At 48.8% G+C, this 17346-nt stretch overlaps 1 protein-coding gene across 1 annotated transcript in view; it reads right to left on the reverse strand.

Moving 5' to 3' along the window:
* Positions 1 to 17346, reverse strand: part of LOC142488399 (uncharacterized) — an 87558-nt gene that overhangs the window by 11271 nt on the left and 58941 nt on the right. The gene's annotated exons all lie outside the window — the stretch shown is intronic.

Genomic DNA, 17346 nt, shown 5'->3' on the forward strand with positions numbered 1-17346 from the left:
ACAATACAGTACAGGGAATTATAATACAATAAGTGCAACAAACACAATCAGACAATAGGAACGGAAATCCCTGCCCTGGAGAGCTTACAATCTAAGTGATGCAGTGACTACACTGCCCATGTAATCTTCTGCCATAAGACCCACATAAACTAAACTGCTCGATTTTGTCATATTTTATCAGTCAAAAATACTATTCATATAATTTCCCAAGCACGCGGCCTTAGTGTAATATATGACTCCTCTCTTTTCTTCTCTCACATTTAGGCTGTTGATAAATCTGGCAGATTTTCCCTCTGCAACATTTCCACAATCTGCCCTCTCCTAAAACGCTCCTGCATACCCTCATCTCCCAACTATGGAAACTTTCTCCTCTCTGGCCTTCCCTTCTCCCAACGCCACTCTACAAACTATTCCAAATGCCGTTACTAGAATTCTCTCACTCCCTTTTTTGATCTGTCTCTCTCACTCTTCTCATGAGATCCTTTCAGTTACTCCCCATCACACACTGCATTACTTAGCAGATTCTCGTTCTCTCTATATTCTTCTATCCTCTCTTACATCTCAGCTTTTATCTCTTTCTATTCCCCTTCTAGCTCTGCTGAGGGCCGTCTCCTTTCTGCTCAATTTGTCTCTTCAGAACTCCCACATCTAAGGCTACGGCCCCAGTCTTCCCTGCTGCACGCACGCATGGCGGTGCGTGCAGAGACTACAGTCACGATCGACGGTCTGTAGGGGAGAGCAGAAAGCGGGGCCATAACGGGGGGCGCGGCCATGAAGGGGCATATCTGCCCTGCCATTGGCTGCATGATGCCACGTGACTGCGGCATGGGAAGACATTTGTGTTTTCCCTGCCAGCGTACGCGGAACAGCGCTTTGCGCACCCACACACACAGCCACTAGGGCCTGCCTCATAGGAGGGCTGGGGTGTTTGGCGCCCATGCGCCGCCGTCACCACCGGGTACTAAGCCTTAAACCTGTCTTCTTGCTGTGCAATTCCCTCACCTTCAGCCTTCACCAATTCACATCCCTACCAATCTTCAAGTAATGCCTGAAATCTCATCTCTTCAATTAATTATTTGCTTAGTTTGGGAGTCTGGGTAGTTCTTGCACTTCTGATGCACTTTCGCCTTTCCTGAAAATGTTTTATATTGCACTTGCACTTATTGTATTCTGTAAATCTCCCTTTATTCCATTTAGATTGTAAGCTCTGTGGGTCCGTGTGACGGTAACTTTGTGACAGGCTATAATAATACACCAAATAACGGGGTTGAACTGAACGAGGCTTAGATATAATAAAGTATATTTATTCCTTAAATAGGTGAATACAGCAATATAGTACAGTAACAGGCAAGAAGGTAACACTTACTTGGGGTTGGGGGATGAGAAGTATCAGATAGCAATTCTCCAGCAATCAGGTAACAATCAAAATGGTATTTGAAGACAATGGACATAGGGTTGACCACAGTTTATATATCTTTGTAACCCTATTCTTAACATTGATGGCAGGCTATTGGATAACAATTATCTGTATTCAATCTTTAATGTGGGAACACAGTTTAACCCATGCCCCCCAGCTAGTTAGCCCATGCGCACTGGGACCCTGAGGCTCTCATTTCTGTAGCCCCACATTTACATCAGGGACGCCGGCCAGTCTGCCAAATAGAGTATCTGGCAGGATCTCCTTTGTTTGTAAGTGTAAGATGTGACACTCACAAACCACTCCAGTTTGACGTTTCTCCGCCCTCAGGTAAACAGTGAGGGTGGCAAAACCTTTTGAACAGTACTTAGTCTCTAGACATTGGGTCGCCCCTCTGACCATCTGCTTCCCTTTGTGTAAAGGAATCTTCGCGGGTTTTTATCCCCGCCTTGGAATACAATATTAAAGGTGAAACCTAAACATATTAAAATATCTGGTTCTGTTGGGTCCAGCGGGTCCAAACTGCCCAGTTCTCAATGCCGGAACTGGGACACCATATGGTACAAGTTTCAGCTCGCTGCGACCTTCAGAACCAGAGATACACAAATACTACTTAAACCGTTTCCTATTTTAATACAAAATTCTCCGCTGTAAATTAAATCACGGTTTTTCACTAAATCCCCATTGAAAACAATGGGCTCCGCCGCCATAGACTTTCAATGGTAAACCGCCGCCATTGGTGGCTATGGGAATCCGCCGCCATAGACTTTCAACGAGGCATCGCCGCCGTTGAAGCCTATGGGGTTTCTCCGCCACAGCCGGTCAATGGGAACCGGCGGCCATTGAAGTCTATGGGGAAAACTCCCGAACCTTTAAGGTGGTCCATACTCCGTCGGGTTGGTCAGAGAGGGTCAAGGATGGTTCTGCAGCCATGCCGGAGCAGTGACTACAGGTACCCCAAACCCTGGCCCTCTGAACCCTCCAGAACCGGAGATATGGGCTTATGATTTGTAGCGTTTCTGACTTAGTTGTTTTCTTGTGCTGCTTCTGCCGCCGCCATTGGAACAATTGGCGCGACCCGCTGTACCAGCACAACCCGTTCCGGGGGTCCTGGATTCTGGGACCTGGTGGTGGTCGAGTGAGGGGAGGACTAGGAACTAGGGGCAAAAAGAATATTATTTCTGGGTGCCCTAGAACCTAAGATTCCCACGCCACTTGACGTTGAACTTGACTAATCTGTGATCAAAGCTCTTTTTCAGACATTGTGTCCGCTTTGCAGTTGGACGGCTGCCAACTCGTTCCTGGAAAGCGCCATCGATGAATCTCCATTGAAGTCAATGAGCCCATTGACTTACAATGGGAAACCGCCGCTCCTCCTCTCGGACGCCTCCTGCTGGTCTTCAAGGGAAACAGGTCCAAAACAGCTAGATCCGCCATTGAAAACAATGGAGCTTCAATGGCGGCCTATGGGACTCTGCAAAATAGTGCCTGAAAAGGCGGGAAAATTAAACAAAGGCCTATAATCACTATACAACTATTAACCCTTGCCCTCCCGGATGGATCCCAGTGTGTGTGTGGTGCAGACACTGACATGATAATAAAACATAGGAACAGGGGAACATACATTTTCATGATATAACAAGGTGCAAACCACATCCCTGGACCGCAGTCCAGTTAACCCCTTGTCTCCCTGGTGAGGTCAGGGGGTGGCCATATGGGATGCAGCCCCTTTAATACTGGGCCAAACCCTCTCTCCCTCCACACCTCCCCTTCTTAATGGGTGACCTGTGGCCCACTGGCCCTAACGGGGAGTGGGGCACTGCGGGAACCATTAAGGAACTCAGTCTCAGGGGATAGTCCTGACGTGAAAGTCCATCAGCATTGCTGTTTTCACTACCCTTTTTGTGCTGCATGGTAAATTCAAACTCTTGCAAAGCTAAACTCCATCTCAGCAACTTGGCATTCTCCCCTGATGCCCTATGCAGCCAACTTAGGGGGTTGTGGTCTGTGATGAACGTGAAAGCCCTTCCATACACATAGGGCTGGAGCTTTTTCAGTGCCCACACAATGGCCAAGCACTCCTTCTCAATAGTGGCATAGGCCACCTCTCTGGGGAGTAGTTTTTGGCTGAGGTACACCACAGGGTGCTCTCTGCCGTAGTCCCCCACCTGGGTCAACACTGCTCCAATGCCATAGTCCGAGGCATCAGTCTGTATAAGAAAATGTTTGGTATAGTCCGGGGCAGCCAATATGGGGGCCCCAGCAAGCACAATTTTCAGTGCCTGGAAAGCAGTTTCACAGGCAGGAGTCCAGGTAATAAGCACAGGCAGTTGCTTCTTAGTCAGATCAGTCAGGGGTTTGGCCACGGCGCTATACTGTGGGACAAATTTCCTATAGTACCCTGCGGTGCCCAAAAATGCCATGACCTGTTTCTTAGGACAGGCCACTGAACTATGGCTTCTACCTTGGCTGGCTCTAGTTTGAGGTGCCCTCCACCCACTCTGTGCCCTAAGTACAGGACCTCTGCCATCCCTACCATACACTTAGTGGGTTTCAAGGTAAGCCCAGCCTCCCTGATCCTATCCAGCACCGCAGCTACATGTCCTAAGTGGGATTCCCAGGAACGACTAAAGACAGCAATGTCATCTAAGAAAGCGCTGGCATAGCTCTGCATCCCTTCCAGTAACCTATTGACCAGGCGTTGGAAGGTAGCCGGGGCATTCTTCATTCCAAATGGCATCACTAAAAACTCAGAGGCCACTTGGAGTGATGAATGCTGACTTCTCCCTAGCCTCCAGGGTCAGTGGGATTTGCCAATAGCCTTTGCTCAAATCCATGGTGGTCAGATACTTTGCCCCCGCGAGTTCATCCAGTAACTCATCCATGCGGGGCATGGGGTAGGCATCTGACACCGTCCCAGCATTGAGCAAGCGGTAGTCCACACAAAACCGGGTGGTCTTGTCCTTCTTAGGGACTAGGACTACCGGGCTTGCCCAAGGGCTCTGGGACGGAGTAATTACCCCTAGGGTCAGCATCTCCTCTATCTCCCTCTCCATACTGGTCTTGACCTCTGCTGACACTCTATAAGCATGCTTATGCAGAGGCTGCAGGTCCCCTGTGTGCACTGGGTGTTTTGTGAGATGTGTGGTCCCTGGCATGTCAGTGAAGAGGGCGCTAAACTTAGCTAGCATGTCCCTGGCTTCTCCCCTCTGCCAAGCACTCAACTGTGCCCATATCTCCACCTGCTCCACAGTGTTTCCCTACCTAGCCTCCCCTAAAAGATCAGGCAGAGCATTGCTCGCCGGATCCTCCAGCAGTGGGCTGCAAATGGCCATCACTGCTCCCATACTCGGTGCGCTGTACTCTTTCAACATATTAATTTGATATGTCTTGTGCCTCTCAGGCTCTACCTGTACAACATAGTTGTACTCATTCCCCTTTCGGATAACCAGGAACGGTCCCGACCAGGCCGCCATTAACTTGTTCTCCCGAGTGGGTTTGAGAACAAGCACTTGCTGTCCTGGGATGAATTCTCTGCTACGGGCATTCCGGTCATACCATTGCTTTTGCTTGGTCTGAGCGGCCCTGAGGTGGTCCTGGGTCACCCCCATGAGCATCTCTAACCGGTCTCGGAGATCTACTACATACTGGATCACTGAAGCATCAGTAGCAGTTGCCTCCCCTTCCCATCCCTCACGGAATAGGTCCAGAGGTCCACGTACCCTGTGGCCATATAGTAGCTCGAAGAGGGAGAAGCCTGTAGATTCCTGCGGTACCTCTTGGTAGGCAAACAGCAAGTGCTGTGAATGAATCTCCCAGTCTTTACCCTCCGCCTCTATATAGGTCCAAAGCATTTGTTTCAGGGTACCGTTGAACCTCTCACATAATCCGTTTGTCTGGGGATGGTAAGGGGTAGTGCGCCGGTGCTGTACACCGCATGCATCCCAGAGACAATGTAGCAGTTCACTCATGAACTGCGACCCCTGATCGGTTCCCCCACCTCCCGCTCACCCTGGCCCTCCCCCAATCCAAAAACATTCTGTCCACTTGCAAGAAACGTGGCTCTCCGTAGGCCACAGTGATCTGCATCCCAGGGCCTGGGAGCAATTCCTCTGGCCGGACCATATCAGGTCGGACCAGGGTCAGTGCAGCTCCTGAATCCAGCAAGCCGATTGCTTGCTGGTCACCGACTGTGACCGGGGTGAGATGTCTGCTCCGGCCGTCCGTCTGATGCAGGTCCGCGCTGGGATGTCCTCCGCTCCTGGCTGTAGGCACCGATGAAACCGGGACACGTGTGGCATGGAACGTCTCGCTGGGAGTTGTTTCCATGACCGGTCTGGTCGCCTTGGTGGAAGCCACCCGCACGCAGGCTACCGGCTTCGCAGCTGGGTGCGTTGCCCCTGATGGGGTCCGCTGGAACGCAGGGGTTGCGGGCAATCTGGTCTGATGTGACCAGTGTGGTTGAAGTTGTAGCACCGGCGCTCGTGCCGGAGCTCCCCCTCCTTCTGTGGACTGCTGCCCTGAGATGTCCGGATTGCCTCTAATTTGCGCCGCCAGTGGTTCTATACACAGAGCGAACAGAAGAGGGGATAATGGGCACCCCTGTCTCGTGCCACTCTTAATTTGAAAGGGGAGAGATAGAAAGCCCTGATGTATTACCCTGGCAGTAGGTCCTGAGTACAGCGAGAGAATCGCTCTACTCACCTGATCCCCAAAGCCAAATGCCGCAAGCGTCTCCTCCAGGTAAGGCCAGTCTATCCTATCAAAAGCTTTTTCTGCATCCAGACTTAACAGCATACTTTGTGTGTTATTTTTATTAGCCAATTCTACCAGATCAATAAATCGCCGGGTATTGTCCGCTGCCTGTCTGCCTTTGATGAATCCGACCTGATCTGGGTGTATAAGTCTGGGTAGGATTAGACAATCTATTGGCGAATAGTTTAGCGTATATTTTAATATCGGTATTGATTAGGGATATGGGCCTATAACTTTTGCAGTCCAGCGGATCTTTACCTGGTTTATGGATTAATGATATAGACGCCTGTAACATCTCTCTGGGGATGGGGGCTCCTGCTAATATTGCATTGAACACGTGGAGCAACCTAGGGTCTAGTACTTTGGCAAATTTCTTATAGTATAGCCCCGAGAAGCCATCTGGCCCTGGGGCTTTTGAGGGTTTGAGTTCCTTAATGGCTTGTGACACCTCCTCTATAGAGAAATCAGCGCCCATGGCCTCTCTCTCTGCCTCTGTCAATCTCCCTAGTTTTGAGCTGGCTAAGAAATATCTCAGCTTCTCGCTCGTTTTAGCATTGTGTGCCACTTTCTCTCCATTATATAATGTTTCATAGAACAAACCAAATTCTTCTACTATTTTCTTAGGATTGGCCGTGGGGGTGCCTGATTTTAAGCGTATAGCTTGGATATTAAACTTCACTTGTCTGTCTCTTAACGCTCGAGCCAGCATAGTATCCGGCCTGTTCGCTTTTTCGTAAAATTTCCTCTTAGACAAACTCAGCGCGTTATCTGCCCTGGAGGTCAACAACATGTTTAATTCAATTTTGGTATCTTTCAATTCTTGTAGGGTTTGCGGGTCTGGGTTACCCTTATGGAGTGATGTAAGGGAATGTAATCTCGATTGAAGCTTCATAATTTTAGAGTCCCTTTCCCGTTTTCTCCTAGCTGTGGTGCTAATTAGTATGCCCCTCAGCGTCGCTTTGTGAGCCTCCCATAATACAAACTGGGAATCTACAGAGCCTGTGTTTGTGTGGAAGAATTGAACCATTTCTTCCTTTATTGTCTCATAAATCTCAGGGATTTTTAGGATTGATTCGTTGAGCTTCCAGTTCGCTCCTAATCTGCCTGTTCGGATGTGCTCGCACCTTAGCTCTATCGGTGCATGGTCAGACCATGAAATATCATGGATCCCAGCTCGGGAGACCAGAGGAACCAGTTGGCAAGAGACGAAAAAGTAATCGATTCTGCTGTAGGAGCCATGTGGATGGGAATAGAACGTATAGTCCCTATCAGTCGGGTGTAGTTCTCTCCATAGGTCAGTCAGTTGGTTGTCTTTGAGGCCGTTGCGTAAAGAGGTCCCCACTTTTTTATGTACTACGCCCGTATTAACTGATCTGTCTAGATTTGGTTGCATGACCATGTTGATGTCCCCTGCGAGTATTACGCCGCCCCTCGCAACGGTGCGTAGAGTCCGAAAAAAGTCTTCAAAGAAGACTGCGTCCCATACAGATTTATGGGTGTGATGTACAAGTATTCTTATTTTTTCTTTAAAAGTCCATATTGGACGCATGCGCGGCTGGTCGGAGATGGTAGTGTAATTACACAGCTCCACCAACCGCCGGCAGAATATAGCTATTAATCGATATCAAAACTGACTTTGAAAATATTTGCAATAGCGCTAAGGACACCTAAACTCTACCTGGATCGGCACATAAGCCCAAAAGAATGGCAGCGACGAGACAAAAGACCCGCCGCAAGTCGGATGTCAGGGCCTACTTCACCGGACAAAGCAAGGCTGGGGCTGCGGAGCTGTCAGCGGTCTCTGACTCCGATTCAGCCCAAGACGCAGAGGGCTCAAGGGCAGCGGCGGAGCAGTCCAAAGTTATTAAAAAAGAAATACCCAGGCTGCTAGTAGATTTGAAATCCTTTTTCAGGGGGGAGGTGGAGGGGCTCCGACACGATCTCATGCAGATTGGGACAAGGACTAATGAGCTGGAGGAGCGAATGGATGTCAGCTCAAATATCCACAAAGAAACTAACTCTCGGATGCAGGCCTTGGAGCAGAGAGTGATGGACCTGGAGGCCCGACAAGAAGATGGGGAAAATAGGGACAGGCGGAACAATTTAAGAGTCCGGGGGATCCCAGAGGAGATTTTGGACCCGGAGGCCCTGCTGTCCCGCTGGATGGCCTCTATCCTGCCGGACAAACCGGAATCCGATTTAAGGATGGATAGGTGCCATAGGGCCCTACGTTCCAGACCATTGCCCTCAAATCCCCCTAGAGATGTGATCCTCCGGCTCCACTACTTCTCCATAAAGGAGGAGGTGGGTAGGATTGCCCGAGCCACCCCCCCATATCACCTTTGAAGGTATCACCCTCACGGTATTCCAAGACCTGTCTCCCCTCACTCTGGCCCGGCGGAGAGCTGTAGCCCATGTCACAAGGGCATTAAGAGACAATGAGGTCCGGTATAGATGGGCATTCCCATTCGCCCTCGTGGCCATCAAAAATGGCAGACCACACGTGCTCAAACACCCCTCGGAGGGGGCAGCCTTCCTGAAAAAACTGGGGGTGCGGGGGATTCCGGACAATGTTCCAAAGGGGGACCAACAAGGGCATAAGGCGGACTCCCCACCAAGACGGCAGGGATCTTCTCCCCCGAAGGAAAGGAGACTGGACAAAGAAGGGGGGGCGGAAAAAGTCCCTAAACAACGGTTGGAACAAGGACTGTGAAGAGCTGTTGCCCCTGTTGCGTTAATAAAGAAAGTTAATACCCTTCGGAACTGCCAAACAACCACCCTAATGGGAGACACTATCAGTGCTTAGTTTCCAAGCTTAACTACAGTCGTGGACCCTATGGAGATAGCACCGCTATTCGGGCTCTAAAATGGCGTCTTTCTACTTACCCGGGATGGAAGGAGGAGACGAGGCGCGAAGACTTTCATGGCGGCGAGGTTTTCGGCGGGAGGGAATGCTCCGATAGCGAGACCCGCACAGGGAGCTTCCTTCAGACCAGCCTTCTCTCCGTGAGGATCCGCCTCCGACTGAGCCCGCCTCGCCCAGTCCAGTGACGTAGAAGTGTCAGATCTCGCGAGAGCAGCAGGAGGGACGCCAGCGGAGGATCCAGCGGATGTCAGCGTGATGCTTAAAGGGAGGCGACAGCCCGGAAGTGATACGGTCTTCCCTGGCGGAGGCGCGCGAGTTCCGCCGCCGGGGAGAGACACTGGAGAAAGCAGAGCGATGGGGACTGGAACTCTGCTAGTGGTGCAGGGGGTGGATGCCTGGTCGTCTGGAGGGGGAGGTCCACGGAGGTGGAGGGGGGGTGTGGGGGGCGTGGGAGGGATTAAGGAGTAAAGAGAGCACCTAGGGGAGCTGAGACGTGTAGGGGTGCTAAGGGGCACAGAGGGAAGAAATAATAAATAATTAGTCAGCATCATTATGCTGTCAGGAAGGCATAATTCCCTGTGGAGGAGTGAGTGGGTGAGCCGGCTGTGACCAAGAGCATGAGGGGATTGATATTGAGAGAAGAGGGGGTTGTTGAATGATGGGCACAACTAGTTTAGGGTTTATGGAAATAGAGTAGGGAGTGATTTGGGAGATAGAGAGGAGAGATAAGGGTAGTTATGGTTTAAACCATGGTTAAATATGGCTAAAATTCTATGTAGTTTAGAGGTCAGTGGTCAGGTTTTGGCTAAGCATAACTGCCGGCGGAGGGGGGGGAGTAGCCACCACCCTGCCTGCAGGTATGTGCGTCAACACCAGGAGGTGGGGCATGACCTACCTACCTGGCAAAGACCCGGTGGTCCGTGGCCGGTTTCCGTTGCCATGGAGGTGGACCAGGGGGGAGGGGGGTCCAGAGATAAAAGATCTCTACCGGGCAACGAACCCGAGGTCTATCAGGACCAATACGGTTCTTGTTGATTTTATGTGTGTTGTATATGTGTATTCTTCCCTCATGTTTTATCCCTTCTTCACCCCAGCCCCAACCGGCGAAAGAATGAAACCGCTCTACAGGTGCCAGCATTACGAATCTCAAGTTCAGCAAGAACCCAGGGATCTGGGTAAGAGCAAGTTTGCTTATAAACTACCACCACACACACACACCACACCATAAAATGGCGGTAATCTTTATCTCACAAAACGCCAAAGGGCTCAATAGTCCACATAAGCGGAGGGTCGCTTTCGCAGAGTTTAAAAGGAGAAGGGCAGATGTGGTCTTCCTCCAGGAAACTCACTTCAGCTCACGAAACAGCCCAAAATTCCTAGACTCACACTACCGAAAGTTCTTTCTAGCATCAGGTGCGGAAAAAAAGAAAGGAGTAGCTATATTGATACATAATAACACCCCCTTCCAGGTTGAAAAGATCAAAAGAGATCCTAAGGGAAGGTACATTGTGCTGGTCGGGCTCCTCAAGCAGGCCAGAATAACGCTGGCATGTATATACGCGCCTAGCGAAGGACAACCAGACTTCTTGAACTCATTCTTCCAGAAGCTACAGCAGTGGGCCGAGGGACATATAGTCCTGGGAGGAGACTTCAATACAGTCATGAACCCCAGCGTAGATCGCACCACATCCCAGAAAACCATTAGGAGGGAGGGAAATACCCCATTACTGAAGGGACTAAAACAAATTGGCCTAGTGGATATATGGAGAGAGCAGCACCAAGGAGACCGCAGCTACTCCTTCTATTCCCATCCCCATGACAGCTACAGTAGGATTGACCACTTCTTTGTATCGGGCAGAATGGTCCCACAAATCTCCGACACAAGCATACATGATATTACATGGTCGGACCATGCATCGATAGAGCTAAGATGCAGTCAAATTGGGTATGTCAGGCCAGGAGCAAACTGGAAGCTAAACGAATCGATAATTAAAATTCCGGATATACAGAAAAAAGTCAAATCCGAAATTTCGGACTACTTTCGGATAAACAGTGGCAATGTGGATTCCCAGTCTCTGTTATGGGAGGCTCATAAGGCCACGATACGAGGGGTACTAATCGGTATAGCTGCAAATAGGAAAAAGAAAAAGGAAGCCAAATTAACTCAGCTATATCAAAGGTTACACGAGCTCTCTATACTACATAACCGGACAGGTAGAGAGGATACTCTGAAGGAGTTGAAGGATGTTAGGATTGAACTAAACCTCCTCCTTACCTCCAGGGCTGAGAAAGACATGAGTTGGACACAGAGGAAGTTCTATGAGAAAGCTAATAAACCGGACACTATGCTAGCCACCAGACTCCGTAATCGGAAACCAAACTTTAATACAGTATTCAGTCTATCATAACAGCAGGAGGCCAGAGTTCCTCAAACCCCAAAGTTATAGTAGGGAAGTTTGCGAAATTTTACGCACAGCTATATAATGGGGAGAAGGTGGTTCACAATGCTAGGACAAGTAGTAACCTACAGAAATTCCTGGCGGATGCGGCCTTGCCACAATTGACCAGATTAGAGCGAGAGGCACTACAAAGCGACTTTACAAGGGAGGAATTAGAAGCGGTAGTAAAAAACCTAAAAGCGTCAAAAGCCCCAGGCCCGGATGGGTTCTCCAACCTGTATTATAAAAAATGTATCGGAGTTCTAGCTCCCCATATTGTCAGGATTGCCTAGACCTCCTGCCTAGCCATAGCTTCCTTGTCCACTGGGTGTGCTGTTGTCTTCTGTTGGCTCTGGGTTCCTCTGTCTGTCTGTCTTCTTGTTGCTCCTGTCTCTGTCCTTTATAGCTTGCTTCCTGTCTGTTGCTTTTGCCTTTGCTTGCTAGTCAGACTCCTACAGTATGCTCATGCCTGTCTTTGATCCTGACCTGTTTCCTGTACCTGTACCTGTATTGTAGTCTGCTCACAGTAAAGGTCCTTGCTAGTAATCTGGCTTGTCCCTGGTTATTCCTGCTCCCCGGTCTCAGTCCCTGCTCCCTGTTCTTAGTCCCTGTCCTGCCCCGCCTGTCCTGTTCCAGTCTCCTCGTTGCCGACCTCTGCTTATACCTAACTTCGCTGCCTGCCGCCTGCCTCGGACCCCTGCTTGTACCTGACTTCGCTGCCTGCCGCCTGCCTTGGACCTCTGCTTGTGACCCCTACTACGCTCGTGCTGTTCCGGCCACCGAGATCCTACCCGCCACAGGAGTCTCCCGTGACAGAAAGCAAAGGCCACTTCTGGATCTCGCTGGAACAGATTCTTCTTCTGCCTGCACCCTTTCCTGCCTGCTGCAGCAGACCACATCCGCATGGTTGAAGATAAGTACTTTCGTTTCTTTTTTGGAAATCCAAGTTGGGATTTTGAAAGGTTTTTTTTGTTGCTGCTAAGTGTTCTGCAAGAATTATTGCGTTCATAACGAAAAAACATTTTTTCTGAGACTAGAACTGTTGCTACCGACTATTGCAGCTTTCTTTGAGATGTTTATTTTTGCAAAGGTTTCTGCAGGGTTTTTTGTGCCACTTTCTACCTGAGAAGAATTCCCTTTTACAAAAAAAAAAAAAAAAAACCCTCCCTGCAGTACCTGTTTTTGCCATTTTCAGACTTTCATTACCTGGACAGGAGTTGTCTCTGCATTGTGGGTGGGCCACTGCAGATTTTCAGACTCACATTTCTATTTAAGACGGTTACCTTGATTTACTGCTGTTCACAGGGTCTTTATTTCAAAAGACAAAAGTGCTCCCATTATTTTGTTGCTACATGCTTTGATTTTCTTGCATCTATAGTTTTTCATATGATTGGTTCTAAGGTTTCATGTTTACCTGCAAGTTCCCCTAAAGTTTGTTTCTCTGCAACTTATGATATCCCTACGCCTGATATCAAAGGTTTCAGATTTGACTGCAGGGTTCTCTGTCTGATATTCCTATGTCAAAAGTTTCAGATCTAACTACAAGTTTTCTCTGGATTCGTTTCCTGCTGTCTATGATATTTCTATGCCTGATATCAAAAGTTTCAGATTCAACTGCAGGTTTTCTTTGTCTATATGATATCCCTACGCCTGATGCATAAAGATTTAGATGTAACTGCAGGTTTTCTTTGTCTATATGATATCCCTACGCCTGATGCATAAAGATTTAGATGTAACTGCAGGTTTTCTCTGTCTGTATGATATCCCTACGCCTTATGCCTAAAAGATTCAGATATAACTGCAGGTTTCTCTGTCTATGTTTTTTCCTTGCATTTATAATCTCTGTGACTGATGTTAAAGTCTCAAAGGGTCAGCTCTCCTATCTTGTGTCTCTCTGTGTCTAATATTCCTATTGTTCATTCTAATGCTTCTGCTTTAAAAACACATTTCCTCTTTACTGGTTTCTTGGGAAGTGTGGTTTAATTATGGCTCCCACTCAAACAGTCTTGAGCAGTAAATGTGAACACAGTACCACTGATTCTTCAGAACTTCTCAAAGCAAGGAAGAAGAAGAAAAAGAAGGGAGGCATTACTGTGGAAGTTGCAGAAGAAATTAAGACTGAAAATTTAACCTCAGAGTCTGCATTTGATGAAAGAGATATGCTGCAGCTTAAGGCAACTCACAGACGTATCCCAAGAATAGTGGAAGAAAAGAAAGATGCCCCTTCTCAGACGCTTCAAGCCACACAGAAAGCGATTGATTGTCTTTATGAACGTTTAGATAAGGAGCAAGAGGCCAAGACTGCACTACAAAGCTGTCTATCTTCAGCAATTGCTAAGTGTGTTCTCCAGGAGAAAGAAAGAGAGCAGTTGGAGAGGGACAGGGTAATCCTGTCAAGTAAGCTGGAGAAGGCCTATGCTGATAATGCGCAGTACCAGAGTTTCATGGCTCAAGTTGGCGCAAAACTGGAAGCCTCTGAGGAGAAGAATTGCCACTTCAACACAGAACTACGTTCTTTGAGAGAGATCTTCGAAGGGTTAAATAGCAGTTTTGAAATGGTAACCCAGGAGTGCAAGAATCTCTATGTCCAAGTCAGTGAAGGAGATAAGAAGCTCCATGAATTAGGAGAGGAGAAGAAACAGTTGGCCCAGGAAAAGTTAGACGTGCAGACAGCACTGCAGAATGCAGAGAGAGTGCTGCAAGAAGAACGTGTCTCCCTGGAGCGGCGCACACAAGCAGAAAATATGCTGCAGAGTCAGCTGCGAGAACTGCGTACACATCTGCAGGACACCAAAGAGAAATGGGTAAATGCTGAAGAAAAGCAGCGAGTTCTGCAGGAAGAAAGTTTCCAGACTGCCTACAAAATAAGTATGATGCAAGATTATTTGAGTACCCAATGTGTCCCCAAAGAACAGCATGAGGAGCTGAAGGCCACACTGAGCATAACCAGAGCCTCGCTGGAGGAAGAGCTAAAGCTAGCAGCTGAACACACATCTCAGCAGCTCACAGCGCTGCAGGCGCAGATCGCTGAGCTCAAGACACAGCTTGCCAAAAAGGAGGAGAGAGAGAAGGTTTCCGTCTGTCAAGTGGCTGGCCTGACACAGCGCTATGAGGTCAAAATGGCCGATGCCTGCAAATTATTGGACCACACAGCCCGTGATAAGGTCCGGCTGCAGCTGGAGCTGGACAATGCCCGGAAGGAGTACCGGCAGCTGCAGATCAGAAATGAAGAAGATGAAACATATTTAAGCTTTACTCTGAGTCAGCTGGGAGATATGGAGTCGCGACTCAACTCCAAAGAAGCCGAACTGACAACTGCATTGAGTGGGAAAAGAAGTGCAGAAGGACAGCTTCAAGAGCTGAAAAATCAAATAGCTGGTCTTAATGAGACTTTAGGTGATACCACAAAACGGCAGTCACAAAAGGAGACCATGGAGCGTGAATTCTATGTTCCCACTTACACATGTGAAAAGTCTGCACCCGTCATTGATGCCCACATTCCTGATGTCCATGCCTCTGCAATGGAGTTGAACGTATCCATTGGGAAGTTCCAGATTCCAAAACTAAAAGAGATATATTGGTCACAAAAAGAGACCACGGAAAGTGAATATGTCCCCTCTGCCGCATGTGAAGAGCCTGATGTATCTGTGTCCGATGCCCCTGCTATGACGTTAGACGGATCCCTGGTGAAGTTCCTTGCTATGCCTAATATTCTTGATGCTGATGCCAACGCTCTTGAGATAAGGATAAATGCACCTCTCACAGATTTCCCATCAGCACTTGACGTACACATTAAGTTGGCCTTCCATCAAGATGTCCCTGAAGAGCCTGGAAGGTTGTCCGGAGTTGTTGCTGATCCCTATGTTCCTGCAAAACTTGGAGTGTTGTCCGAAGGCCATCGTGAGTCGGCCTTCCATCAGGGACACCTTGCTAAACCAGGAGGGTTGTCAGGAGGATCTACTGGCTTCTCTGCCCCTGCTTTTGGGTTGAACGCACCCATTTGGAGGTTCCTTGCTGCACGAAATGTACCTGTGGAGTACCCTCTGCCCACTGACAAGCCACCAGAGGTGGGTCACCTTGAGTCGCCATTTCATCAAGGCCTCCGGGAAGAGCCTGGAGGATCGTCCGGAGAACGCTCTTGAGAGGGGGGAGTAATGTCAGGATTGCCTAGACCTCCTGCCTAGCCATAGCTTCCTTGTCCACTGGGTGTGCTGTTGTCTTCTGTTGGCTCTGGGTTCCTCTGTCTGTCTGTCTTCTTGTTGCTCCTGTCTCTGTCCTTTATAGCTTGCTTCCTGTCTGTTGCTTTTGCCTTTGCTTGCTAGTCAGACTCCTACAGTATGCTCATGCCTGTCTTTGATCCTGACCTGTTTCCTGTACCTGTACCTGTATTGTAGTCTGCTCACAGTAAAGGTCCTTGCTAGTAATCTGGCTTGTCCCTGGTTATTCCTGCTCCCCGGTCTCAGTCCCTGCTCCCTGTTCTTAGTCCCTGTCCTGCCCCGCCTGTCCTGTTCCAGTCTCCTCGTTGCCGACCTCTGCTTGTACCTAACTTCGCTGCCTGCCGCCTGCCTCGGACCCCTGCTTGTACCTGACTTCGCTGCCTGCCGCCTGCCTTGGACCTCTGCTTGTGACCCCTACTACGCTCGTGCTGTTCCGGCCACCGAGATCCTACCCGCCACAGGAGTCTCCCGTGACACATATGCTCCAGCTGTTCAATGGAGTACTAGCAGGAGAGCCCTTCCCGGGGCAGATGCTCCAAGCGTCAATTTCAGTAATTCATAAAGAGAATAAGGATCCCACTAGTTGCCAAAGTTACCGGCCAATATCATTAATTAATACAGATGTTAAAATCTATTCTAAACTACTGGCCAATAGATTAAATGTAATCCTGCCGAGGCTTATCCACCCGGATCAAGTTGGCTTCATTAGAAATAGACAAGCGGCCGACAACACTAGAAGGATTGTGGATATAATAGACTTTATAGGAGCCAACGAGATTCGAAGTATAGCCCTAAGCCTAGATGCGGAAAAGGCCTTCGACAGGATTGATTGGCCATACTTGGAGTCCACGCTTGGAGCGTCTGGGTTTGGAGGCATATTCCAACAGGCAGTCAAGGCATTATATGCTGCACCAGCAGCTAGGGTGGTACACCAGGGGTTCCCCTCAGAACTTTTCCCAATTAAAAGTGGCACGAGGCAGGGATGCCCGCTTTCGCCCCTGCTATTTGCCTTATGCATTGAGCCACTCGAAGCACAAATTCGGAACAACGCTGATATCTCTGGGGTACAAATCCACTCCCAGGAGCACAAAGTGGCTTTGTACGCAGATGACATCATTCTAACCCTTACCAAGCCGCTCATCTCGCTACCCAATCTGTTCGAGCTTCTAGAGCGTTTTGCCCAGATCTCTGGTTTCAAAATAAATCAGTCTAAATCAGAGGCCTTAAGCCTCAACATACCAAGAGAAATGGAGAAGCTGATAGAACTCAATTTTGAGTTTAGATGGCGTCCTTCTTCCATGAAATACCTAGGAGTGCATATCACGAAAAAGACAAGCTCCTTATATTCGGCTAACTATCCCAAACTGTTGAGGACTCTCAAAAAAGAGCTACAGGAATGGAAGGCATATGGTATTTCTTGGTTGGGGAGGATCTATAGCGTCAAGATGAATATCCTTCCCCGGATTCTATATCTGTTCCAAACTCTCCCGATTGCCGTGGTACGAGCAGACATTACAGGGCTTCAAAAAGCAATTTCACAATTCATTTGGAACGGTAAAAAAACACGGATTAAAGTAAAAATGATGCACAAAGCTAAGGAAGCTGGTGGCCTGCCAGTTCCGAGCGTTATATCCTACTACAAAGCGGCACAGT

This window comes from Ascaphus truei, chromosome 2 (genome assembly GCF_040206685.1).
Source record: "Ascaphus truei isolate aAscTru1 chromosome 2, aAscTru1.hap1, whole genome shotgun sequence".
In the NCBI taxonomy this organism is placed as follows: domain Eukaryota; kingdom Metazoa; phylum Chordata; class Amphibia; order Anura; family Ascaphidae; genus Ascaphus; species Ascaphus truei.